The 25,888-nt window shown below is 51.6% G+C and overlaps 1 long non-coding RNA gene across 3 annotated transcripts; it reads right to left on the minus strand.

Annotated features, from left to right (window-relative positions):
* Positions 1 to 4,351: 4,351 nt before the first annotated feature.
* LOC121083135 lies at positions 4,352 to 11,615 on the minus strand. 3 transcript variants are annotated; one of them, XR_005826249.1, is made up of 3 exons: positions 11,375 to 11,615; positions 7,271 to 8,851; positions 4,352 to 5,244 (listed from the first exon to the last, which is right to left on the minus strand). It is a non-coding gene; the product is annotated as an uncharacterized LOC121083135 (long non-coding RNA). The 3 variants fall into 3 exon arrangements; XR_005826248.1 differs by having other exon boundaries at positions 4,352 to 8,851; XR_005826250.1 differs by having other exon boundaries at positions 4,352 to 8,851; positions 9,081 to 11,615.
* Positions 11,616 to 25,888: the final 14,273 nt, after the last annotated feature.

The following is a 25,888-nucleotide window of genomic DNA, read 5'->3' on the forward strand; positions in this document are numbered from 1 at the left end:
AGGTGAATGTGAGGAGCGTGGGAACGCCACAGAGCTGCCGGGACCCTCCCAGGGTGACGGGAAGGAAACCGGGGGAACGGTGCACTGATGTGCAACACATTGGGTTAATTCCCCGACAAGCTGGGAAACAGGGAGAGCTTTCCCAGAGCATGTACTGGGCCTCTGAGTGTTTATGAAACAAAAGCCATTAGCGTTTCCCCGGTCTTTCAGGACCGTGTTCCTGCTGCTGTTGTAAAACAGCACGGACCGGCAGGAGTCAATGGAGATCTGCTGTTTCACACCAGCTGGAAGAGCACACTTGAGGTGGTACAGCTGTTTTTCTCACATGACTACTCTATATGATAAAACTTCTAGTTAACTACACAGTAAATGCGATGGGAAGACTCTTCTGCTAATTATTTCTATACCTTTAGGCAACAAAAAAAAATCAATATGTAGAAAGAAAATGATAGTTAAATAACCTTGGCAACTTGTGCTGTAGGTAAATTAACAGTGTGGCAGTGGATGGGAACGCTCTCACAAACCAGGGTGCCGGTGTAACTGGCCTTGGGATGTGTGTCACCCTCCGAAGCCGCCTCCTCTCCCTCCGGTACAGCCTTGCAGCCCCCCACAGCGGGGTCCTGCAGCCCCCCGCCATGGCTGCCCTGGGGAGCCTACTCAGAGCAGACTGGGCTTCCCTATGCTCTTGTTCTGAGAAGTCTATATGCTAACAGTTACTTGCTTTAACTGTATGGAACAGCCAAAAGGAGGGCAAATGGCCTCAGCGGCCATGCATCTGCACTGGTGTAACGTTGCTCACTACTTCTCACAGGGGAATAAGCGTTTGCATTCAGTCACACTGCCCCGTAAGGCTCACCCTGGTGTAATTCTATGACTCCTCAATAACAGTACAGTACCTCCTCGCACATGCAAGGAAAGACCAGACCTCAGGATTTACACCCAAGGGGGTTGTCATTTTGCATGCTCTGTTTCACTCTGCCCATTTTCATCACCCTTGAGAGGATCCGCGTTTCCGAAAGCTGCTGCAAGTCTGGTTGAAGTTGGGCACCCAAACCCCAAGTCAGCCTAAGAGTTACACACATCTGAAAGCCTTAGTACGTTAACTTTGTTTGTCAGCCGCGGAGTTAGTTTCATTGATCTGAAAGCAAGATAACGATTTACAAAACAAAACCACAACCACTTGTTAGCTGTAAGTGCCTTCATATATGCTGCATTAATTCAAACACGAATTAGACATGGAAATGCAGCTGAAGCACTCGGTGCTGGTGGAGCGATGCTCCCTTCCAGACTTCTCACATCAAGTCCCGTCCTGCCGCGTTCCCATGCCAAGCTGGCAAGGGCCCGTGCCCCGCCAGGAGATAAAGCCGGCTGCCGCGCGAGAAGGCGCATGCAGAAGACATGTCTAGCGAGTACGGTCTCATGACTAACATTTTGTTTCTGTGATAACATGCTTGGCCACCTACACAACTAGCCCTCTGAATAAATACTTTGCTGCATGGGTTCCCATGAGCAGCAGACCGATGGGAGAGCAAGATAAGCTTTTGCTGTCGCTCTCACAAGAGTTTGCTAGGTCTAGACTATCTTCCAGATCTCATACAGAGCTCTTGTAGCTCTGTTTTCTATCAGTCCCTTTGGTCAGGCCCGCTGTGCCACCACCGGGGTGCCAGACCACTGCTTTCGTTCATACCAGTGCATCGCTGAGCTCCCAAAATGCCTGTGTGAGGGTAAACCGCAGCAGGGCAGGTAGGATAGCACGGTGAAACCCCTTCCCATCAGCCACAGGTCACATCCATCAGGACAGATGGGCTTTTCAGAACTGATGCTCAGCAGCCCCTACCTGGTGAACACACCTCCCCATCTTTTCCCTCCCTCCACAATGTCCTAGACTGATGCTCTTTGAGAGGCACATCTCATGGATCCATTACACACCAGCGACAGCCTTTGCAGCTTACAAATCTTCAACAACAGAGGTTTTCTGGCTTTCAAACACAAGATCACAGGCTTGTTCACAAGAGTGAGTCTACATCAAAGCAAACTGCTGGGGTAATTGCATTAGCCAGCTCAAGCTCAAGATAGGCACATCCAACAGCCGGCTTTTCTATCGGCGCCACTCGTTGCCTCCATTTGCTCCAGGTTACGCTCTCAGCACTGAGCGCAGAGGAACCTACGCATTGCTCCCAGGCCCTCAGCACCATGGGGTCGTTTCCACAGTACAGGATGGGCTAGCTAGGAACAGCCACCCAAAAATCACTGTGTTGCAGAGCGGGGTGACAGCTCTGCAGAAGCAGCATTGGACAGCCCGCCCGTGCCAGCAGCCAGGGGAGCCCTGCAGAGTGGGGACAGCGCAGGGAAACCCAGGACCATGCCCATGTAAGAGGACAGGGTCATCCCATCCCCACTGGCATGGAAGGAGCCCATTCTCCAGAACACACCACATGTCCAGAAAAGCCCCCAGGAGTCTGGAGACAGTGGGATCCCAGTGGGGTGCACAGGCAGGTGGGTAACCTCGGCAGGGAGCTGTGAGCAGGCTGCACCCAGAGGCACCAGCCCCAGAAAGCAGATTGTCAGGAGCAGCTTTTCAGTTGGATTTTCCAACACCTGCCATCAGTAGGCAGTGAGGGGCCAGCCCGGGGCAGAGGGGACGAGAGGGACATGTGCAGGGCTGTGAGTGCCCCAGCCACCAGCAGCTACCAAGCACAGGCTCTGTGCCAGCACAGACCACCATAGCAATCACGGGCAGCTTCATTTCTCAGGGCTCTTTAAGCTCTACCACCTCACCTCCTTTTTTTGGGTTGTGGTTGGTTTTTTTTTTTGGTTTGTTTGTATGAGGAGACTCCTTCCCCTGATATCTTTAATTAAGAGGGTTGTGTGTTGTTTTTCTTTTACTGTGCGGTAGCTTTTATCTAACAGGTATATGTAAAAAGCATGCCTGGGGAAAATCATATTCATGGGAACAAACTTAGCGAAGCCACTTTAACCCGGCTGCTTTTTTAAGCACCACCTCAGGGCAATCCCTTGAAGATATTTACACTGCTCCAGTGAGTTAGAGGCTTCTGAAAACTCCCACTGGTGCTGGTTGCCTTTATTCCCCTGGGTGCAGGCAGTGGGAAGCACCCCTGTCCCTCTGCTCTCAGCCTGCAGCATTCATGAGGAGCTGCTCTCAAGCAAGGGGACCAGCTCCACCCTGCAAACTGCTGAGAGCCCCAGCCCCCTGCAGCCCTCCAGCAGCACAGGGGCTGCAAACGCGACTGTGAAACTCATACAAATCCAAATAGCTGCATAAACCACTGCTGATGAGACACCCCGTGGCTACATCACATAGGCCAGGTACACATAGCAATTTTATTTTTCTTTTTTTGCCAGAGAAGTTGTCAGTGTGGGTTTGTGATGTCTAAACGATACAACTTCTGCCAGCAAAATGTGCCACAGCCGGTACCGCAGTGCTAGCAAATCTCCAAGAGAAAGAGAAGGGTCAGGTTAGGGCTGGAGTTTGGAGAGGCACCGGGTGTTTTTGCAGTATTTTGTCATTCCTTTTAGATAATAACAACCTGCAATATAATTTCTAGATTCAACTTCAGTTTCTCTTAAAAAAATCTATACAAACTACCTTAAAAGATCAACACAGAGCCTCCTGAAGTCCACATCAAAAGGGTTCTCTAAAGGGAGCAGCTTCTTCCCAAGTAGCCCAGGTGCTGAGGCCCATGCTTTTGTAGAGGGGAGACCCACAGCAGAAGGAGGGGGAGATGCAATCAGGGTGAATAACACAGTCCTGTTGCAAATTTCACCAGCTTTAAGTATTCAGAAATGAGGGGCCAGCCCATGCCTTCTCTCCCACATAGACCTTTCCCATGCCAGTTGGAAAAAAATATCCCCACAAGGCTAGCTTGTAAATTCAGGACTTTAAGGAGAAAAAAAAAAAAAAAAACCAAAAAAACCCACCAAAAACCCAAACATCTGGGTGGTTTCCCTTCAGGTGCCTGAGCGAGGGGAGTTTTCCAGCCACAACCCCAAAGGTTTTCACCACAGCGCCGGGGCCAGCGCAGCTCCCTCCCGGCAGGCACAGCCGGGCAGGCGGCAGAGGCTCCTCGGCAGCTGGAACCCCGAGTTGCAGGATGCAAGGGAGCAGATATGGGTGAAACGAACCCGGTGCAGCCGCCGTGACCCCATTTGCAGAAGCTGGCACGGCTCTGTGGGACTCACCAGTGTGGTTTTGCCATCTGCGGACGGGCGCCCTGCGGGGAGAGGGGGGCAGAGGGAACCCATTGGGCATCTCTCCCCGGTGGAGGCTGGTGGAGTCTGGTGGAGTTAAAAATTGCCAAAACCAGGAAACATATGGGGAGGGCTAGGCAACTTAAATTCAGGCTGCATCTGCCAGTGGAGAGGGAGCCACACACGAGGGCCCAGCGGCACTGCTGCCATTGGGTTTTATTGCCTGCGTTGTGCCCAGACAGCAACAGCCCTCGGGAGAAACAGTCTCAAAGCGCTTCCAAAAACACGTGCAGGGCCTTGCTGCTGAGGAGGCTATGGCTGGCCCCAGCTGAAAGAGATGTGCTCACGTGTCTGCCCCACTGCCTGTGCCCAGGGTCAGTGCTGCCCACCCCTGGGGCATGATCCTGTGCTCTACATGCCCCGCCAGGATGCTCCATGTGCCCCACAGGGATGCTCCGCACACCCCACCGGGGTGCTCCGCACTGGTGCCAAGCTGCAGCACTGGGAGCATGGCGGGGCAGCAGTGGGGTGCAGGCTGCTCCCCTCGAGCCGAATGTGCTGGGGGAGAAAGCTCGACCTCACCATCCCAGTGCCGCAGCCGCTGTTGGGGCAGGACCCCAAGCCAAGGCAGAGCTTTGACCTGGCTCCTTGCACGTGTGCCTTGCAATCTCTTCACTCATCCAGCTTCAGGTATGAAATGAGCTCCAATTTTTATCTATCTGCTGAAAATGCTGGACAGGAACACAACCAGTTATTTCCAGACAACTCCCTTCGGTGGTTTTCTGGTGTTTCCTTTCCTTCTCCTGGCCAGTCGCTTCACCACGACACTTTTTCTGCTCCTTTTCTGGTTGTGGCACAGTAGAACATGGAGTGAGAGGGAAGGAGCAGAAGGGCGTTTTGCTGCTGACAGAGATGTCTCTGACCCGGCTGCCGTGGCGTGTGGAGACGGCTACGTGCCTCGTGCCGGGATGCTCGCTCAGCCACCCCTGCTATCTCAGCAGCACCAGCAAAACCGGGCAGATCCCCATGCACAGGCTGTTAGTGGGGAAACTAACGGGGGAGAGTGAGAAAATAAAAAATATCGAGCATTCACCAATTTTCTTGGGACTCTCTTACACTGCAAACATGAACGACCAAGGCTGGTCTCTGACTGTTGTTAAGACAGGAAGAAAAAGGGTCCAGGTCCAGAGCCAAGTGTCACGGCACGGCTTGTGCCCCACTGCCAGCCTTCCTGCCCCCCGGCCAGCAACCGGGGACTGTCACTGTTGCCTGGGAGGACAGCCCCCGCGGAGGCAGACCCACTGCCCACCCTGGGAGCCAGGGCTGGGCTCAGCACACGGGCAGCCAGGCGGGGTGGCTGCCCAGGGGACACGCTCCTGAGCCCGCGTTGGCCCTGCACCGGTGGCTGGTGCAGATGTAGTTGCTCTTCCAGTGCTTGCACTGGGTGTTTCACATGGGGGCCTCTGGGGCCCGCTTTGGGAGACCTTTTGCAGCCCAAATCCCTGTCTGGCAGCTCTGAGGCTGCGGTCTCACCTTTGGGATGATACACATGTACCTCTTACACTAACAGGCACAGCAAAAGCTATCCTATGGAGTCTCTCGCATTGCTCGCAGCGAAGGAAACCTGCTGGCAGCACAGGCAGTCTTTGCAAAAGGCCCAGAGCTTCTGCTGATGCCACCCCATCACCATGGCCCGGAGCATCTGCTGATGCCATCCCATCACCACTCCTCCATGGAGGACTGGGCTAGGGCTCTGCCAAGGTTTCCAGACAAGGACACCGAAATACAAGTACGTGGATATTGGTCAAGTTGGGGGTTTTGACCCAGAAGATGAAACAGAACTACAACGATGATGATGATGGCAATGAGTATTGTTTATTATTGTTGTTGTTGTTATTTATAAATTGCTTGTTTCCAGGAGGATTCAGGAGCTCCAGTCTTACTCTGGACTCCACACCTAATAGGAGCATGTTCCTGTCCCAAAGAGCTGCTCAGCTCGTCCCTGACCACAAACTAGCAGCCTGAGGTAGCGCAGATAACATCACGGCTGCATACCAATCTGTTCTACCACCAGCCTGGGATGTCAGAAACGAGCACCACTGGGCTAAAGCTCCTAAAACAGGCATTGGAGCCCTACTTGAGCCATGTTTTCACTTGGGAACTAAGAGACTGTGCTCTAAATCACACATCCAGGCATCTGACACTGTAAAACAGCTCCAGCCTGGTGTTAGGTGTTTAAATGTCAGTCTTCTCCGAGCTTTCATATCAAAGGGCAAACGCTGATGGGAGAGAGGCAGAGCAGAGCAGTGCAGCAGAGAGGTAAATAAAGGGGAAGGGCCTCAAGAGGCTCACAGCTGCCCTGGTATAAAAGAATCATCTTTCAAGCTGATAAAAAATGTTACAGGTGCTGATAAGAATAATCTCCCAAGCTCTGATAAGAATACAATGAAAACAAGCCTTTTACAATGCAGCACTGGGGAACCACAGCCCCGTCCTGCCCAGAACTAGCCTTTCTAGCTGCTGCTTCCCTGTGTCCTGCGGCAGTGCGAGCGCTGGAAGGAGCTGCCCGAGCCTTCCTCCCCATCCCACGACCCGCGCGGCGCAGCCAGGCAGGGGCTCGATGGCCTCCACCCTATTGAATATGGAGCAATTCACTCCATAGCAACTGAAGCATGCAAATAATTGCATTGACTTCAAATGAAGTTATTCCTACGTTTAAATGCTCTGCTGAACCGGGGCCAGGGTGCTCAGAACTCTGGTGTATCAAGTTTGAAATGTTTTGGAAGGCTTTAAGTGAAAGGCAATGTTTTGGGAAATAAGGGGGAGGAAAGTGGGCGGGCAAGCAGCTCTCCCACTGAATAACAGGTCAATTATTTGTGAAGTTTGCAAGGGGTACAAATAGAGAGGAGGAGAGTGGTGTACGGTCTGAATCTGTTTGGACATTAGTGTTAACCATGACCTACCACCTCACAGCCACACTGACCCAAAAACTGGGCTGGCTGTACGCTTAGGAAATTGAATTAAGAAATACATCCTTTAGTAACCTGTGCACACAACTTACCTGCTTTCTCCCCCTGCTTCCATCACCATACAGGAATGTGTTCAGCCCAGCCAGCCTGCCGCTCCTGAAGGGGTGGGATGACTTCCACAGCACAAAAAATGGCTGAAATTCTGCACGTCCCAAACTGAAGAAGTTAAATATGTTTTTTGATGGAGCTTCAAGTCCCTGAAGCCAGCTAAGCACAAACACCTGCCCATGCATGTGGAGGGATGCCTGTAATGCAGCAGGACCGCCGCTGCTGGTGCCAGGCACGGAGCCATGTTGCCAGGCCGGTCACGTTCACAAGGTGGGCACCGGGGTGGCTCCCCCAGAGCCACCGGCTTGGCTGGAGGGAGCAACACAAAAGCCCACGGCCCTGACCTGCTGGGGTGGGCCACGGCCGAGTGCAACGTGGGCGTTTGGCTGCCGCCTCCGGGAGGGCTGTGGGTGGAATTCAGAAAAGTGTTAAGCAAGAATGGAAAACCATAACCTCATGCCGAAAGACCAGGGGTATCCTTCACTGTGGTACACTCCTGAAAGGTCTCACCCCAAGGACCTGGACATACCAACTGGTTCATTCCCATCCTCTCCCAGCACATCGCTGGCTTCCTCCTGCCCTAACATACGTACTTTGCGCTTCTCACGTCTGATCTCAGTTTATTCCAAAAACAATAGATGAAAGCCAGCAAGCATTAAAGTAAATAGGAGTTTTGCTCTCAACCGCATTTGGAGCAGAATTTGACCCAGAATTAAGAGGACACTTTCTACTGGAGATCCAGCAGGTTTCTGATGCCGTTCCAGTAGCTCCAGGAGGCACACCTGCTCTTGGATCTGCATGGCAATTTCTGTGGTTTGGCCACTGAAGGCAGTTTTATATTATTTTTAAACATTACCATTAAAAACAAGGAGCTTTTTTTTCTCTTTTTGCTCCACTTCACTTGTTTTGCAAAAAGCTTAGACAGAACTGAAAAACCATACAAGTGACAAAGCCATGCAGAAAATATTCTCAGGGTCGTGTACAGACGGTATCTACCACAGCTGCTCACCCAGCCTGAACCTCTCCCCCGAGAGACCAACCGGAGCAAGACGACTGCTGCAGAAGCTGCACCACCGGTTCCCAGGGGACCTCAGCAGCCTCTGCTCCGTGTTTCTGCCTCGCTTCTCTCCCACTAATCATAGGAATTGAATGGCAGGTGAGACTAGGCTGATAGACCCCTAAGCGTTGCAGTCCCCCCATTACTATCATCTTACACAGGGAGACGGAGGCAGAGCCACCAACTCCACATGACAGAATCAGGCTGGGCAGGAGGCCAGGGCTGTGGTCAAGGGCTTCCCACCACTAATCCCCCGAACAGATCTTATGCTCTGACCATTGCATAAATCACATCACATGGCATTTGCTATAATGATCAAATCAGAAGTGAAAACGTAAATAAAGACATATAAAAGTGCCTCAAGTGCTATTGAGCAGCTGTTGCAGCAGTTTTCCACAAGCATTACCAGTGGTGCAGAGGACAGCTCCAGTTTAATGAGGTCAATGGGGTAGCGCACAAGCCATGGGGAAACAGTCCTGTATGATGTGCCTGCTCCAGGAGAGTTGGGCTGTGGGTGCAAAGGAGAGCCTCTAAGCCACTGAATATGGTTTTTGACAGTTTTGGATAATAACAAAAGTGTGTGGTGTGAGCATATGTGAAATGATGCTCAGGCAGGCACCAGGAACAGTTTCTACATATAATAGGGGTGGGGTAAAAAAAAAAAAAATCCCACAGGTTTAAATCAGAGCAAAGGCCACAGGAAAGAGATATTTCCCTCCGAAAGAAATGAAATGCACCTTCCAATATGACCCAGCTATGGCAGGAGCGCAGCACCTGGAGAATTTGCAGCCTGCCTGCCACCAGGATACGGGAAGCAATAACAGTTGAGCAGGTCGTTCCTGCCTGGGAGCCGGCTGAAATCGGACCCAGCATTTGCGTCATCACCAATTAATTAGTAACTGCTTCAGGTAACTCGGGCCACCGGCCAGGGCTTTTGGGAATGGCTGCGGCCGGATGAGAGCTGTCATATTTCTGATGTCAACACCGAGGCTTTGCGGTGAACTCTGCCGAGTCACGTAAGAGCGGCCGGGCTGGCGGGGGAGAACGGCTCCCGACGCACCGAGCTGCTCAGGGTGGCGTCGGGGCCACGCGGAAGGAGGTGCCACTCCAACTCACGTCCCGCCAGCGTGCAAAGAGGGGGCTACAGTGGGAATTCCATGGCTGAAGGGTTATACCGACAGCTAACCCCGCAGCAGGGGACATGCCCACCGCCCGCCGACGCACGCGTTGGCCAGTACAAACCATAACACAGGAGATGCTCCTTCAGCCGGCTTGACTTGTAGCACCGCGCTAATCGAACTTGCCAAAAAGCCTTTTCTTGAAGCAGGAAGAGCAATAACACGGCAAAATTGGGGCTGTTATGGAAAATGCCTTGACATTTTCTATAATGAGACATTTTCATGGTTACTCTAGATCCAAAGAGAAACATTTCTATCGCGTGTCACAAGCTGGCTGATCCGAACACCATCTGTGAGATGTGGTGTCCCCCTGGCTCAGCAGCTCTCAGCTATTCATTTCCGCGACAGCAGGTAGATGTGTCAGCAACCAGGAGATGCTGTTGGCCTCTTACAAACCTGCAGACCCCGGTTTTAGCCCTACCAAAGAGGCAAGTATTTTCAAATCATGGTAATTTTTTGTCCAATTTAGAAAACAAAGAAGGAAAAGATACTCTTGCTGCCATTTCCACCAGATCTCCTTTCGGAGAAACTTGGACAGACCAAACCAGCATTCGCCATCTCAATCGGGGAGGTGCAGGGGAGACACTCAGAAGATTTTAGACTTTTAGTGCGGCAGCGAGCTACCACAGCAGGGGCAGGGGCACGGCTGGGCACCAAGGACATGGGAGGCCTGCGGGCAGGCGAGGCAGGCTAAGCACAGCGGCTCTCAGCAGGCTGCATGCAGTAGAATCGACAAACCAGTGCTCTGCAGATACTGCTGAGGTTTCCCCTCAACAAAAAAAAAGGTCAAAAGTTGACTGGGGGACCAACCGCAGTTCATGTAAAATTTCTTTCACTCCAAATCCACAGTTTCTCATTAAAAATTATACACCATTACCACTCAGAAACACTTTGGTAGGAGAGAGGGAGCAAAGGGTCAACTATCCAGTCCGTATGGATTACAAAAACATAGCCCAGTTTACTGCTGTAAAGGTGTGGAAGAGTTACCCAACCTCTGTTTCAGGTCAGAAAATAATGCCTGGCTATTAGCTTGTTAGTTGGTTCTCATAAGCAAGCTAATCACCGACTTTCACGGCTTTTGGATTAGATCTCTAAGAGGTTTTAGGTCCTGGCATCTGCTGCCTTGTTTACAAACAAAAGCAGGGGAAAAAAATCCTCATAAAGCAATAAGCAAGGCAAAGGAATACAAATACTACAGAGCTGGAAGGGAGACCAACTACTTAGCACCACTACCATTTTCCATTAATCACTCCCAGAAAAAAAATAATTGTTACTAATGCACACATACTATTTCTAGAACCCTCTTACTTAAAACCCTTAGATGTTTTCTGTGGATTGCTGATGTAACAGTCTGGAGCCGAGTGGAGCTCACACCTACTGTGGTTTGGGTTCCACCTGTTTGTAGGTAAACCCTGACTTCCCGCTGTTAGGCATATCCCTCTTCCAAGAGCCAGAATGTGAAGACTAACTATTTGTTTTCATTACTTTGCTATCGCCGAGTTATATTGTCATAACATCCAGACCCTGTTCCAAAAGGCGGCACACCCGTAGCGAATAGCCAGGGTGCAGCCAGGCTTGATCATCCATGGAGTGCAAGTGCATATGTGCTTCAGCAGAGAGACAGGATGCTTGTAAGGGTGCAAAACACAGTTCTGTGCCGCATGTGGAAGCTTTAGAGAGAGCAGAGGAAGGGAAGAGAATAGCGACTAAGCTGTTAGTGCCTTTCTTGAGAGGACCTTGCATCACTGCTGTTCTTTTCCCGTCACAAAAGCCCATGTTTGGAGAACTCAGGATATAAAGCTACATACCTTACCATCAAAAGAAAAACTATGCAGGTTAATGGTAGCACTCACCTGCAAACCCAGTCTCACAAGGTACCACGTGTCCACCCCTGTAGCAAAGTAACACGACAAAAGCTATTCCAAAGCAATAAAAGCTAATTCAAAGCAAGCGGTAAGACTGACACTCACTGCAGCCCTGCCATCGTGCTGGGGACCACTGTGCACACCCTTGGGGTCACAATCAAGGCACATACAGCAACCAGAGAATGCCTGTCCCAGTGCAGAGAGGTCTGCACTGAAGGGGAAGGCTTACCCTGGGCTGATACGGGGAAGTGCATGCCTGTTAGGAAGATCTCTTCAGCAGCGAGTGACGAAGTCCACTTGATGCAAAGGTAAACCCCTGTTAAGAAATACAAACCAGACATTGTGTGTGCATTTCCAGACCAGCACAGATATTTTTATTTTCGTTCTGCATACATCCCCAGAGATTTTCAGAAGAGGTTTCCAGCCATCTGGATTTTACTAGTCAAGACATCCTCGGCGTCTTGTCTTTTTATACACAGGGTGGTTTGGTCTCACAAGCAGCAGCACGTGGACCGTGCCCCTTCAAGTATCCAACATTTCTGCTTTCCATAAGGAACAAATCCTTTTTCACTCAGTTCAAGCAAATTGTCAAGGGAGATGGGTGATCATGTGCTCCCAACGCTTTTGCGTACTTTCTCTTGTTCTGGTTCCTTGTTCTAAGCCTAAAACTAAGGTCATTCTGGGCAAATATTTTTCCATGTGAAAAGCTTATTTTCCATTCCAGGGTTACAAGCTGTTAGCAAAATGTATCTTTGTTGGGAATTAAGCTCTGCCAGAAATGCAGAAGTGCGTAAAATTCAGGGGAAAGGAAGTCTCTAATCACAAAAAAATGTCTCAAACTGGAAAAAAAGAAGGTGGGGGAGGGATGTAGAGCAACTGGTTAGCTTGAACGAAGTGGAGTACCCGCGAGCATTTGGTGCCGCCCCTTCTGCTAGGTAAGGTTGCCTGCTGGTCCCAAAGAGCCCATCAGCAATTGCTTCTTACCAATTTCATTTTCATGCCTTCTGGCCTCAAGGAGGCAGTGGGAGTGAAAGAGGGCAGCAGGGTGTTAAGACATACCCACTACCCACCATTCCAGTTTCCCACGTCAGTGTGGGGCTGGGCCAGATGGAGGCTGCTGGGGACCCCCGCCACAGGCAGCCAGCACCTCGGGGCTCCCCCAGTGAGAAGCAGGGTCCGGCGATGCCCGGGAGCAGGAACAGGAGCCCACCCAGCACCCCTGTGGCAGGGTGAAACCCAAACCCTCCCTGCGAGTGGCCGCAGCCCCCAGGTTGAGCTGTGCCAAAAGGTGGGCTCCCCCGGGCAGCCCCGCGCTGGTGCCCAGCTCTGCCTCCCCGAGCAGCACCCACCACCACCCTTTCTCTACTGGCATGACTGCCTTGGTAGAGTTGGAGTTGTGCATTTGCCAGCAGTCCTTATTTCCCAAGAAAATCAGATGCACAGCTATGCCAGAAGTTTCTATGCTGATATGGAAAAAAACAAGTCAATGCAAGAAACAGCAAAAAAACCCATGTCAATACAAAAAAATAACCAAAAATAGCACACTACATCTTCAGGGGAGCAAACGCAAAGAGCTAAGTTAAAATCATTATATTTTATGTGCAAATGAAAGAGCAGTGTCTTCCACTTCTGTCCAAAAAGTTTATCAAGCAGCACATCACACACAGCAGCAGCTCCACCTCAAGAATTAACTATATAGATACACACATATCTGTGTGTAAGTGTATATAACACTCACATTACCCAGGATATTGGTATAGCTTGGATTTATGTATTGTACAATAACGTTACCGTCTCTTGGTTTCTTTGCCCTTCCAGCTGCTATGCAGAATCCCAATACTTACATGACTGCATGTTATTTCAGATGGAGAGCTGACAGCAGCATCCACCACAGAGCACAGACAGCATTTATTCGTAATTCACATGAGGGGTTTTTTTACCCCGGCCAGATCCCACAAGCTGTCCAGCTGCACACGCAGACACTGGATATCAGTTTTGTAAATGGATGTTACTAGTGCCCAGGATCCTAAGGCCACTAAAGATTTATTCTGAATGGGCAGAAATGAGCTAGACTTAACCAGGGCAAGAATTTGTAAAAGGCACCAATTTGCTTCAAAACAGGAGAATAAGGTCAAACCATCTGCTGCTCTCTGATATCTGCATGATCGTCCAGCAGCACGGATTTTGACAGCGTGGAAAGAACCTGGGACAAGATAACATGTGAGTCACTCAAAACGCAGGCTCGCCCTGCAAGACACAGCTGCAGCTCACGCAGCTCCTGCAGCCCGTGATTCACCCCAGCTACGCGGGATTTCATCTCCATCCAAGCCATCCCGGCACTCCAGCCGCGATGTGCAGCCAGTAGCAGAGCCAACATTGCGACATGACCAAATGGCCTGCCAGCTATGATTTCTGACGCGTCTTTCCGAAGCCTCTAGCTGACCTGCACATGGCAGCTTTGCTGAGTTTTTCCTGAAAAAACGGGAAGAGGAAGGCACGCCGACAGAGCAGAAGCCCCGAGCCTGGGGCTGTGTCAGAACTAGAGCAGGAGGTCCCTGAACCTCTAGAAAGCCAGATCAGAGGGGACGCAGAACACAGTGCCACACTGCTCCCCATCATCCTTCCCAGCCTGCGCTGTTGTAGCTGGGGACATCCAGATTGCCTACGTGCCTGGAGCGCAGGGAAAGAGGAGCCCTGAGAAAGATGTGTTCCAGGTCGCCTCAGTACTGAAGGCAGGGAAATGCCCAGTCTAGCAACAGAAACATCACCCACCTACCAAGAGAAGGATGAATCACCTCTTAGTAATTCACAAACTATGTGAAACCCTGATTTAGTGGTAAGCTGTGGCAAGCAGGCTGGGCAGTGCGGCTCTCGCCAGGCTCCGCAGCTGACAGAACACCCTGACAGCAGCTGTAAGAGGAAGCAGCACCAGCACAGCGCTCCCGCGCTTATCGGCAGGGCGGACCCTGCTCTTCAAGTGCAGTTTTGATCTGAAGAGTGACTGCCTTGAAAAGCTCCGTCCCTCCGCGGGCTGTGGGTGAGTCAGAGGGCAATAGGTGCCCTCGGTGACCGAGATAAACTTGCACGGCCAGACACAGGCGACCCGCGGGGCGCACGCTGCATCCTGAGCTCCGAGCCCAGCCACGGCTAGGGGGCAAGGCCACCCGTGCCCGGGACCAGCTTGCGCCTGGTGACCTGGCTGGCACAGCAAAAGCTACACCTCGGCTAAGGACCCTTTCATTCTCAGCTGCTTTGTATTTCATGGCTGGACTTGATGATCTCAAAGGTCTTTTCCAACCTAAATGCTTCTATGATTCTATCATTAAAGCACCTCCTTCCATTGCCTCTAAATGCTTTTTACCTTGCAATATTAAACACAAAAGCTGTCACAAAGGACACGTCATTAAAATGCAGGAGAGCCAATTTCTGCTTTCACAACACTAGAAAATTATAATAATATACCACCACAATTTCTTAATAAACTGGATGTTCAGTCCTCAAATGAGAGATGCAGCAGGTGTGAAGCCAAGCCCTCCCATTTCCCTCACCCTGTGTTGCCACATCACCTACCTGGGTTACCACGGACTACGCCACTTCCCCTGAAGCTGCAGATTTCAGTCCCCTCTGGACCCATGTACATGTGCAGTGGCCTGAAACAACAGATTAGTGTCACAAAAACACGTTGCATTGAAGTCACCTGGAAGAAAAGGAAAAATGCAACTTCTCTGTTTTGCTTCTTTCTTGACTTGGATGTCCTTCTCGCTCTTCCCCAGGGGGGAGGCGGTGGGATTCCCCAGCTGGCTCTTGCTATTAAGCACCAGTCCCATCCACCACGCTGCTCCCCGAAGGCAGCAGAGCTAACAGAGAAAAAGCCCTACAAAACAAACAAATACTTGTTGGAGACCTTGCTTTACCGCATAGCTCAAATGCTTGAAAATACTTCGAAAAAAACCCAGGTATTCCTGCTTTAACAGAAAAAGCTGCAGATTATCTATCAAGGCTCAAGGAAAATGAGTAAATGATGTGCTTAATTCTTCGTTAAGTCCCTGAGCATTTTCCAAGGAAATCTACAGACACACGCTGTGTTTTTAATGTCACTGAGTTATGAAAATGGGGAACGCTTCAGGTCCCCAGTCAGTAACCTCTTTCTTAAAACATGAACCGCCAGAGCCAGGCTGCAGCTTGTGGATGTCCTCTTTTATATATGATTTAGTAACCCTAATCAAAGTTTCTTCCCTTTAGATCAGGGGTCCTCAAACTTTTTAACCAGGGGGTTTTAACGCGGATGAAGTGGCAGGACGTCATCTGCGGCTGCTTGGTTCCCCCCCCAACCCCCGGCGGAGACGGGGCAGGGGGGGGTCTGTAAATACCGGGGGGGCGAATTGAGGACCCTGGGGGGCCGTATCCGGCCTGTGGGCCATAGTTTGAGGACCCCTGCATTAGAGTTTCTGAAAGGGGAAAAAAGATGCTTGAAAGAGGGACATGGGGATACCCTAAAACAGAGGGGGAAAGCTCTGCTCCAAGTGCCTTCGGAGCCGGTCACTGCCCGAAGCCCTGGGTTAGCACTGGGTGGGCGAGACCAGCCCTCTCCGTGAAACCAGCCCATCTCTGCGTATACACTGGGCTGAGGCGGAAACAATGGGAAAAAACACGAGCCTGTATGTCTGAGGTCAGGTCTGTCTTAAGCAACCCAGAAACACCTATGGGGTTTCTTCACCTTGCACCTGGTCTTTCTTTTCCTGGGTGCTGCTTGGGAGGACACACGCGCCGAGGCTGCCCGCACGGGGGGCTCACAGGAGCTGCGAGCCCCAGCCAGTTCAGAGGCAGAGGGAAGCTGAAGCCCGTGCATGAGGCTTTGGGATGCTGCGGCTCGGCAGCAGGCTCCGCGGCAGGGCCAGGCACAGCGCTGAACATGCAGGTTTGACAGCTGGAGAGACATCCCTGCCGGAGGGGCAGCCAGGGCCCCGGGGGGGGGGCTGCACACCGTGCAGTGCGGGTGGGGGGAAGCCCTGTGCATCACAATTAGCACTTTCCCAAGGGCTCCTCTGGAGATTTTCAAGTCTAATCCTAATCATCATTTACTCAAGCATGGCCGCTAGCAGAGCTGCAGGCACGCCACCCCCTCCTGCTCCACCCTCACACCCCCCAGGCGATCAGCCCGCTCGAGGCCATCCCCAGTCTCAGTACGCCCGCGTCCCCAGGCTCCAGCCCAGCACTGGTATCTGCCTCCGCCGTCTGGCACTGGCTCCATCCCTCACCTTTGGGAGCCAAGAGTTACTCACACAGCCCATTGCTGCCAGCCATGACCCATCTCCGTGCTCGGCAAGTGGGGCTTCTACTGGGGAGGTAAAATGGAATTTATCCTCATTTCGCTCATAGCTGAATCCTCATCGTTGGACCCACCAGTCAGCGCCGGTGGACCCGTCTGGGGCACCCACAGGGAGTCAGAAGGATTGAACCCTGCTGCCACCCCCTCCTCAGCGGGCCAGCTTGCCCAGAGATGCTTAACTCTCGGGAGGTAATCCAGTGCCCTGGAAAACTGGGGACAGAGGAAAACACAAGCTCAGGCCCACTGCCTTATGCAAAGAAAGGCTGATGACAGTGGGGTAACCGGCACGAGGGGCCCAGCTGGGGCAAGAGGAGGGGGAGAAGCCCAAACCAGCACCAGCACATCTACAGGGGTGGGAGGGATGGTGCTGAGACCAAACGTCTACAGCTTCAGCCACAAACTGATCTCCATCAGCAGGTTTCGAGGTGGAGAGGAAACACTGGCACAAAACACGCCAGTCAGAAAAAAAAATCACTCCGAAAATCTGGGCAGTCAACATAGCGCACACAGTCTTCTCTGAAAAACCCATCGATGTCATCAATAGAATAAATTGCCGTCATTTGGCAGTTTGCTCAGCTCTCCAGGTCGTCGCTGACAATTTTGGCTTTTTCAGCAGAATTAGTCATGCCGTAAATTGTTACACTTGAAATGAGAACCACAATCACCAGATTATCATCTTTCTAATTAAAACAAACCTAAGTATTTCACACTGTATATACGGCACGGTGTTTGTGTGCCAAACATCAAGATATAGAGTGCTTTGGAGTTTATATTGACGTCAATTTTTTGCTTCAATCAACATTTACCTTTTAGGTCAATACATTTTCATGTTTGCCATAACAGAAGCTAGAATCAACATGCTTGTGCCTGCAATTGTTTCATTTAACTCTTTCAATGTCTGAAATAACATCTGCAAGGAAAAGGAAAAGCTAAATACAAGCATGCAGTGGCTTTGCCCGGCCTTTCTCTCAGTTAAATCCAGAAAAATGCTATTGCAGGTTTGTTATCTGGAAGAATCGCCTTGCTCTTTGCCAGTGCTGGCGCAGAATATATAACAACACCGCTAGTAATATTAAATACCAGTAATAGCCCACCTGAATAGCCGGGAGACAAACATTCAGTTATTAAAAGCGATGGTACAGAATTGCCTCATTAAGCCCGGTAGCTTGCTGTTTACAGTGGGCTACTGCCAGCAGAACAGTTTTACAGCTTTTATTGCCATTGTCTCAGCACATTGAAAAAGCAGTCTGTTTTCAGATAACCTACAGAAAAGCCCCAATTTTAATCAAGGTGAGGAGGTATTTGAACGGTGTGGCCATCATTTGATTCAGCCCTGCTGAGATAAGTAGAATGAGCTTTCATCTGTTTGGTTTATACAAGAAGTAAACCGTTTGCTTTTGTTTACCGCGCTCCACTTGCCAGCGTTACCCATGCTGGCTCAAGCGCCGGTGGAGAAAACAACATCTGCCCAGGGAGGGATGAGCTGCGCCACGTGTGCCGCTGCAGCCACCCATGGGTAACCCGGGGCCACCAGTCCCAGCGGCTTCCTCGGCACTGCCACCCCGCAGGGGTCTCATGTCCCCAGCCGTTCCAGACTAACGGGGCTCAGGGTGAAAGGAGTAGACAGAAACAGTGTAAAATGTGTAGGCAGAAAGTCACTTGTTCCCTGCCAAAAAAATACACACACGCACTCACATGGTAGGCTTGTTGGCAGACTCTCTCCCTTGCTTTCTCTCTCATATGTATATGTATGTGTGCATATATATATGTGTGTACATATACATATATAAGTGTGTGTGTATAGATCTTCTTTTTTCTGGGCCACAAGTCTTCCCTGCAAGCCTAGAATTGCCAAAACCCCCTTTCACTGGCCTTGCTCCAAATGGCTGGTGAGACCAGCAGCTGTCACACTGCAGCAGTAAGAGGAGGAGAGGAGAAGGTGTCTGTCCACGCGGGGCAGGGAGGGGCGGCTGTGGGGAGAAGGGGAAGCATGGCGGGGGGCCATGCCCCCTCCCCAGGCAAAGCGCGCATCACGAGGCTGCGGTACCCTCTGAAGGGTGCCACTGGCAGTTTCTAGGCATGTCCCTAATGCAGCCGGTCCCGTTCCCGGGGCGGGAGCATTGTCCCCAGTTTCTCTCCGGGACGTGGGCACGGGGCATTCCGGTGGCCGCTCGTGCCCAGGGCACAGCCTTGACACCAGCGCTGAGGCTTCTCTTGTGCGGCACCAGTTCTGCACCTCCCTGCGCTTGTCCCTAGCCCTATTACAGCTCCTCAAAGCAGGAGGGAGGAGGAAGGTCAGTGTGCTCCATTGCAGCCTGAGAATAGAGATAAAAAACCATGCAAAACCAGCTATTGGTGCATGAAAGACAAACGCCGTTTCCCTCACTTTCCAGTAGCTCCCTGCCTTAATAGCAGAAGATAGATCAACAATTAATAGTGTGGCTTCCGTGTTAGATCACACTGGGGGTTAGGGCTTAAACCCACTTTAAAGAAACTAGGCCAATTATTTTATGAGGCGTGGGAATTGTTAAATTGGGCTATCCACTCTGCCTCATACAACTGCATGAAGACTGATATTGTGGAGAGGTTTTTAATGAAGGCCTTATATAGCTCTAGGTCAGGACATTTGCATTTGTGAAGCTTACATTGAAAGCACAAGAGAAACAGCATGAACAAACAGCAGTGTTTTCATCTTAAAAAAAAAAAAAACACACACACACACATTCCGTCCGTGGGAATATGGTACGAGGGACTGGGAAACAATGGTTTCTATTTCCAGCTCGGTTGTCAACTTACAGGAGTCTGACCTTAAGCAAATCGTTTTACTCTGGAACCTCATTTATCTGCCTGGGGTGTGTGGAGGCTCATTAGTACCCTTACTAATGAGCTTCATATAATCATATGCAAAGCACAGCATTTTAGTAGATTTTGGAAGACTAGGATTTGTACAGCCCTTTGAAATTCAAGATGATGTAGATATGTAAAGATCTCCCTCTTGCTAACTCTCTCACACACACTCTTTCCAGGTGATAAAGACAAATTCCATTTAAAAATTTGTGCTTCCGAGCACAAACAGTGTAAACTCAAAGTCCAGTTTTTGAAGTTTTATTGCTTCTTTGAAACAGCAGTGCTAACATGCACACTCCAAAGAAACCCAAACAGCAGCAAGTTACTGGAACTGCTGGTCCCGAGTGAGCAATAAAAACCTGAACAAAGCTGAACTTTGGATTCCATGCCATGCTGACTGACTGAATTTGACAGGTTAATGTGTTCATTTCTTTGACCTGATTTATGCTCTCGCTGTATACTTGCACAACTCCTCCTGTTCAGGTGCTACTTTTATACTTTTTGCCCTGTCGTGGCCTCAGTGGAGCAGAGGCGGTCACCTGCTACAAGTGCACAATTGCAAGCCTATGTCTTCTATTAAACCAATTGGTACAGGTGGAAAAAACCCCAGTTCTCATGCCTACAGCCCCAAAGCAAAGAATGACTCTGTTCCCGAAAAAACATCTTAATTTTTTGCAGCTGTAACAGCTGTTCTAATAAAAGATTTTAGCTTTACCTGCAAGTCTCGTCCACCCCATGTCCTTTGAACAATGCCCTTGTAACAAAACACCAGGATAAAAGCTCTGACTTACTGCTGCCCCTCCTCACTGGAAATAACAGGTGCACAGGCTCTGGCTGGGACAGAGTACATTTCCTTCATAGCAGCTCACATGGGGCTAGGTTTTGAATTTGTGACCAAAACACTCTGTTGATGACAGAGGGATGTTTTCGTCACTGCTGAGCAGCACTCACACAGCATCACAGGCTTTTCTGCTTCTCAGTCTGCCCTGCCCATGAGCCGGCTGGGGGGCACCAGAAGCTGGGAGGGGGCACAGCTGACCCCGACTGACCTGAGGGATATTCCATGCCATATGACATCACGCTCAGCCATAAAAGCCAGGGGAAGCAGGAGGGGGGACACGCCGGGAGTGATGGCGTTTGCCTTCCCCGGCCCCTGAGCCCTGCTGCCCTGGGGGGGATGAGCCCCTGCCTGCCGTGGCAGGGGGAAGGGATTCCTCTTGGGCTCTGCTTGGGCACGCCGCTTTGGCTTTGCCCGTCAAACTGTCCTTAGCTCAGCCCACAATTTTTTTTGCACTTTTACCCTTCAGATTTTCTCCCCCATGCCACTGAGGGGCATGAGCAAGCAGCTGGGGGGCTGAGCTGCCCACCAGCACTAACCAAATAGCACAGGCTATTTCTAGCAACCTGTGTACAAGAGGCTCGAGTCCGGCAGTGCTGCTTTCACCAGAGCAAACTGTGGTTACCTGCCCTACTTTAAAAAGGTTGGAGTGGCAGGTTAAACATTCTCCACAATTGAATGTAAATGCTTAACGGGAAAATGGAAACAAAAATCAAGGGGGCTTTCTAGGCGGTGTGCCAAAAACTGCCTTTTAAGCAAACCGCCGTGTCCTTGCACACAGCAGCGTCTTGTTTCCCCTGTACACGCGGAGGGAGAAAGGTGTACCCCGCCGAGTTCCGTTACCCTTGGGTCTAAACCAAGGACAATCCCTAGGAACACCTCCAGTAGAGCATGCTGGTAAGTGTCCCCTGCACGACCAGATGCATAAAATCAGGGGATAAAATAACTCTTATCTGCACGTGGAACACTGCTTCGGACACGGGGCGCTGGGGCAGGGCTCGAGCGATCCACCCACTGCCCTCACACAGCCTCTCCCCCTCCCTCCCAAAGCCCCCAGGGAAGGGCTGCGGCATGAAGCCGAGGTCCCAGCACCGTGTGTGTCTGGGACATGCAGGTGTGCTGCGGGGAGCGCCCGGTCTCCGGTGGGTGCCTAGCCCTGGCAGGCAGCAGCGGCTTTGGGACGTACAGCCCGGGCAGGCTGCGGGCAGGCCTCGGCACGGGGGTGGGGGGAGAGCCACGGGCCGGCTTCGTGCCCACCCCCCCGGCACAGGGGAGCCCTCGCTGCTCGGGGAGCCACGCTCCCGCACTGACGCCAGAGCGCCGTCCTTGGGGAAGAAAGGAAGGATTTGCTGTGGGAAATGCGGCCAGAGCAGCCCTGTCTAACACCTCAGGGCTCCAGGGAGCCGCGGCTTCCCTGCACGGCTTTCCCGGCTATTTGAGAGCAAGGAACAGTGGTGGAGGATAATTACAGTGCTGGGGAATTTGTCCCGGTTTCCTTGGTGCAAGCTTTGCACACGCTAAGTATTTGCTTGGCTGGAGGTTTGGGGAGTTAAAATTAAAGAGAAATGGTATTTTTTAATGATGGATGAGGCAAAGGTCCGCTTGGCAACTGAGGTTTTGCCAGGGCAAGGACATAGCAGAAAGACCACCGTTTTACAGGAAATGAAATCGGATTCTTATCTCAGATCAGTTTTCTGCTATTTGTTTTTTCATTGAACCTAATTGCATTACTTTGCATTTATTCTTGGGTAAGGAAAGCGAAAGTAGATTTCAGGTTTGATTTAAGAGAAATTAGGTAAGACGAGGAGGTCAGAAGGCTTTAATTATAGCCCTGTCTCAACAACTGACTAGCTTTGCTCACCCCTTGCACTTGCCGTAACCCCTCAGAGCAGGAGGAGAGCCCTCCACACCTCTCTGCAGCCAGTCCAAGCCCTCACCTCCCTGCACATCCCAGCGGAGCCACAGGGCACTCTCAGGATTTCACCACATTGGGAGCAGATCTCAGACCATCCCCTGGATCCAGCGGAGTGTGCTGTGCTTGTTACATACGTACTTTAAAAAAATAAATTTATTACACTATATATATAAAATAGACATATATTACATATACATGCTTGTTAAAGAGCTGCAGTGCTCCTCGAGCCTTGGTGGGCCGAGCAATCCCCAACACAAGCCCCTCACCGTGCCATTTGGGGAGCGGGTGACTGCAGCGCAGTAGCAGGCTTTGTCCTCCTCTTGCCTTCCTCCACGCACTACTGCTCATCTACCCCCCCGCTGCAGGGCTCGGCTCTCCAAACCTATGAGCAGACAGTGAAGGGGTCCAGGTTTAAAATAACCCCTTAAAAAAAAAAAAAAAGGCACGGGGAAGAGTTGCTGAGGCCATGGAACACCTGGCAGAGCTGAGGAGGCGGCGAGCAATGGGGCTGGGCAAGAGGGCGGATGGGGCAAAACCCAGCACCTCAGCCCGTGTCCCCAGAGGAGCTGGAGCTGGGGTCCATTCCCACCACTTTCTGATGTCCCACAGCCTGCAAAAGCAGGCACCCGTGCTTGGGACCCCGGGGGGGCAGTGCCAGCCCTCCTTGGCCGAGACAGGTCTCTTCCCAAGGGCAGGGTGCTCCATTCAGAGAAACGGCCTTCAGGGAAATCAGATTTTTTCCCAAACAGGGGTTGGCAGCTTGCCACAGTGTCCCACCCCGCGACACCCCCATTTAGCACTGCTGGCCCCCGCGCCGGCAGCCACGAGAAGCTGCACGCAGCTGACGCGGGGACGGCGCTGGGGGAGGCACACGGGCTGCTGCCAAAGGAAGCAGACAGCCCAGGGGCCCAGCGCCTGCGGGACTGGGTGCTGCTGGCACCCAGCAACCTCGGCAGCCTTTCCCACGGAGGGAGGGAGGAGCTGGCAGAGCCCCTCACCCCCCCGGGACTGAGCTGCCCCTGCCTTGTGTGATTCCTCCTGGGACAGGGCTCCCTCTCCACATTCCTGCCGTGACAGTGAAAGCTGATGCGTTAAGAAACATCAAGAAAGGGGTTGGGGCATCTCGCCTCCCTGCCAGCTAGTTGTGCCAGCACTGCTCCTAACACTGGAAAATGGATGTGGACCAAATCCGAGATCACAGTTCCCCTTCCTCCACTGCAGAAAAACAACATCCTTTTCCTCCCAGACAGGGATGACCCAGCATGGGGCAGGGCTGTTACAAGTCCCCACGCAGCTTGCAATTACCAGCACAGTTGTGTTGCCGACTTCTGGAGCCAGGACTGACGCTGGGGTGTTTCCTACCTCTCAGGCCCAGACAACTAGCAGGCCCACCCGCCCCACCTTAAGGGAAGGCTTGTTCCCTGCCGGGTGCATGAGCTGTCTCTGCATGCATTTGCATGTCTTCTGATAGTGCCCAGAGTCGCTCTTCCAAAACCCTGCACCAGGCGCTGGGACCCTAACGTGACACTATGATGGTTAACACCAAACTGGGTCCTCACCATGCAGACCCTTATCCCCGTGCACACAACTGCAGGAGAGGCTGCGTGTGGCGATACGCTTCCCCTCACAGGGCAAACGGCATGCGTTTGCTCTTCGGCCCCAATGCTCCCCACGCACGCGCACGCACATTTGCACAAGCAGCTCTGGGAGGTGGGTCACCAGAGAGCACCCTGGGCTCTGAGAGCATCTTCCTGGTACCAGCATCCTCCTGGTGCCAGTGTCCCAGGTGGGCTTCTGCATGGCCCTAGGATGGGGGTGGTGCCTTGCTGCTCCTCTGAGCAGTAAAGAGAGATATAAAGAAGGTTTTTAAGAACAATCCTCTGCTTTCCCCACTGTTGCCAGTCTCTTTCACTTACATCAAGCAATATTTAGCTCATCAGGAAGCAAAGAAAAGCGACAGGGAGACTGGGAAATGGGAGCAGATCAGTGGGGAGAGCCAGGGCCACGGGCTGGCAGGGCAGGGGAGAGCAAGCCGAGCCATGCTGCCAGGCTCATGTCACCTCCCACTGCTTCCACCGGTGCAGGCAGGGGCCACGCTGCCGAGACATATCCCCCCACGCGTGCCCCTCCTGCTCCTCACCCATCCCAGCGCCCAGGGTGCCAAGGCAGGCAGGCATTGGGCTGCAGCCAGGCACAGATATTTTTTTTTTTTTTTTAAATTCATCCATCTTCCGCTCAGCAGCCCAGTCTCCACATTTGCAGCTTAACAATCAACCTCAGCACTGCAGCCCAGCCTTCCCCCGGCCAGCCACGGGGCACAAGGGGGTGGCGGAAACGGATACCCTACACTGTCCTCCAACTCCAGCAGGTTTCTTTTCCAAGAGCCTTGTGTATCATACAATCAAAATGACCAGGTATTTCCAAAACTGTTTTGTGAGGCCTTCTTTCTGGTTAGGTGTCCTGTGGAGAGAAAGCAAGAGGTGGACTTTTAACACGAGCTGCGAACAGAGCACCACGGCTGCGACCTCACCAGAGCAGGGTGGGAATTCCTTGCCCCCCACCACGGGCACCGCCGAGGGGTTAGTGAGCAGTGCACCTAAGCAGGCCGGCGGTATTAGAGAGGGGGTGTGAGGATGGCTGCGAGAGCTGCAGGGTTTCTCTGCATTGCCTCCCCCCGCAAGGCACCTCTGCTTGGAAAGGACCTTCCAGCCCAGCTGACAGACTTGGAAGCCAAGCTTCTATTTAGCAAGGAATGGGCCTAACACAATTTCCCCACGGCTTTCCGATAAGGAGATGACAGTCAGGAGCCACACCTAGGGAAGCTCTTTCCAGGCTTGTTGCAGGCTGCGAGGTCTCTGCCAGCCCTGGCCAAGGAAGGTGTCCGTTGGGCAGCTGGGGGCTGCAGGGACCCTTGGCACCATCCCCCTGGGACACCCACGGCTGCCTCCTGCCCACTGGGGTGCAGCCGGGGAGAGCCAGGCACCACGCTCACTCTCAGCCGCGTTCCTTCACAGAGCCAGTGATTTCCACACGGGCTTCCCGAGCATTTGCTGAGATTTATTGTTAATCTGACAGCCCATTGTGCAAGCGGCCGTGCAAGATGTAACAGGCACTGGCACTGCCGTGGCACTGTGGAAGCAGAGGTGGAAAGCTACGTCCCGCGCTCTGAGATGTCACAGCTCTTTTGTACCTTATGTCATGCACCTGATGTGTTTCGAAGGGACAAGCCACTGGGCTACATCCTGGCAAGCCAAGATGCTAGCACTTTATTAAGATGGAGAACAAGGGCAGGCAGATAGGGATGTGGAGGGAACACATTGCTTAAAAAAAAAAAAAAAAAAAAAAAAAAAAAAAAAAAAAAAAAAAAGAAAGAAAAGAAAAGAAAATCCAACTTTATGTGGGAGACATGGTCTCCCCACAGGAAGAAGTAGAGGTTTGTTTTAAGTGGGTTCATTTTTTTTAACATTACAAATATTTAGTTTTAAAGGAATGGTGTTTCACCAGCAAAACCAGAGTTCATTTTATCTCCACCCACTCATCATTAATCAACCTCAAAGAGCATTTTTACAATAA

The sequence above is a fragment of the Falco naumanni genome, chromosome 2 (genome assembly GCF_017639655.2).
Source record: "Falco naumanni isolate bFalNau1 chromosome 2, bFalNau1.pat, whole genome shotgun sequence".
Taxonomy (NCBI): Eukaryota; Metazoa; Chordata; class Aves; order Falconiformes; family Falconidae; genus Falco; species Falco naumanni.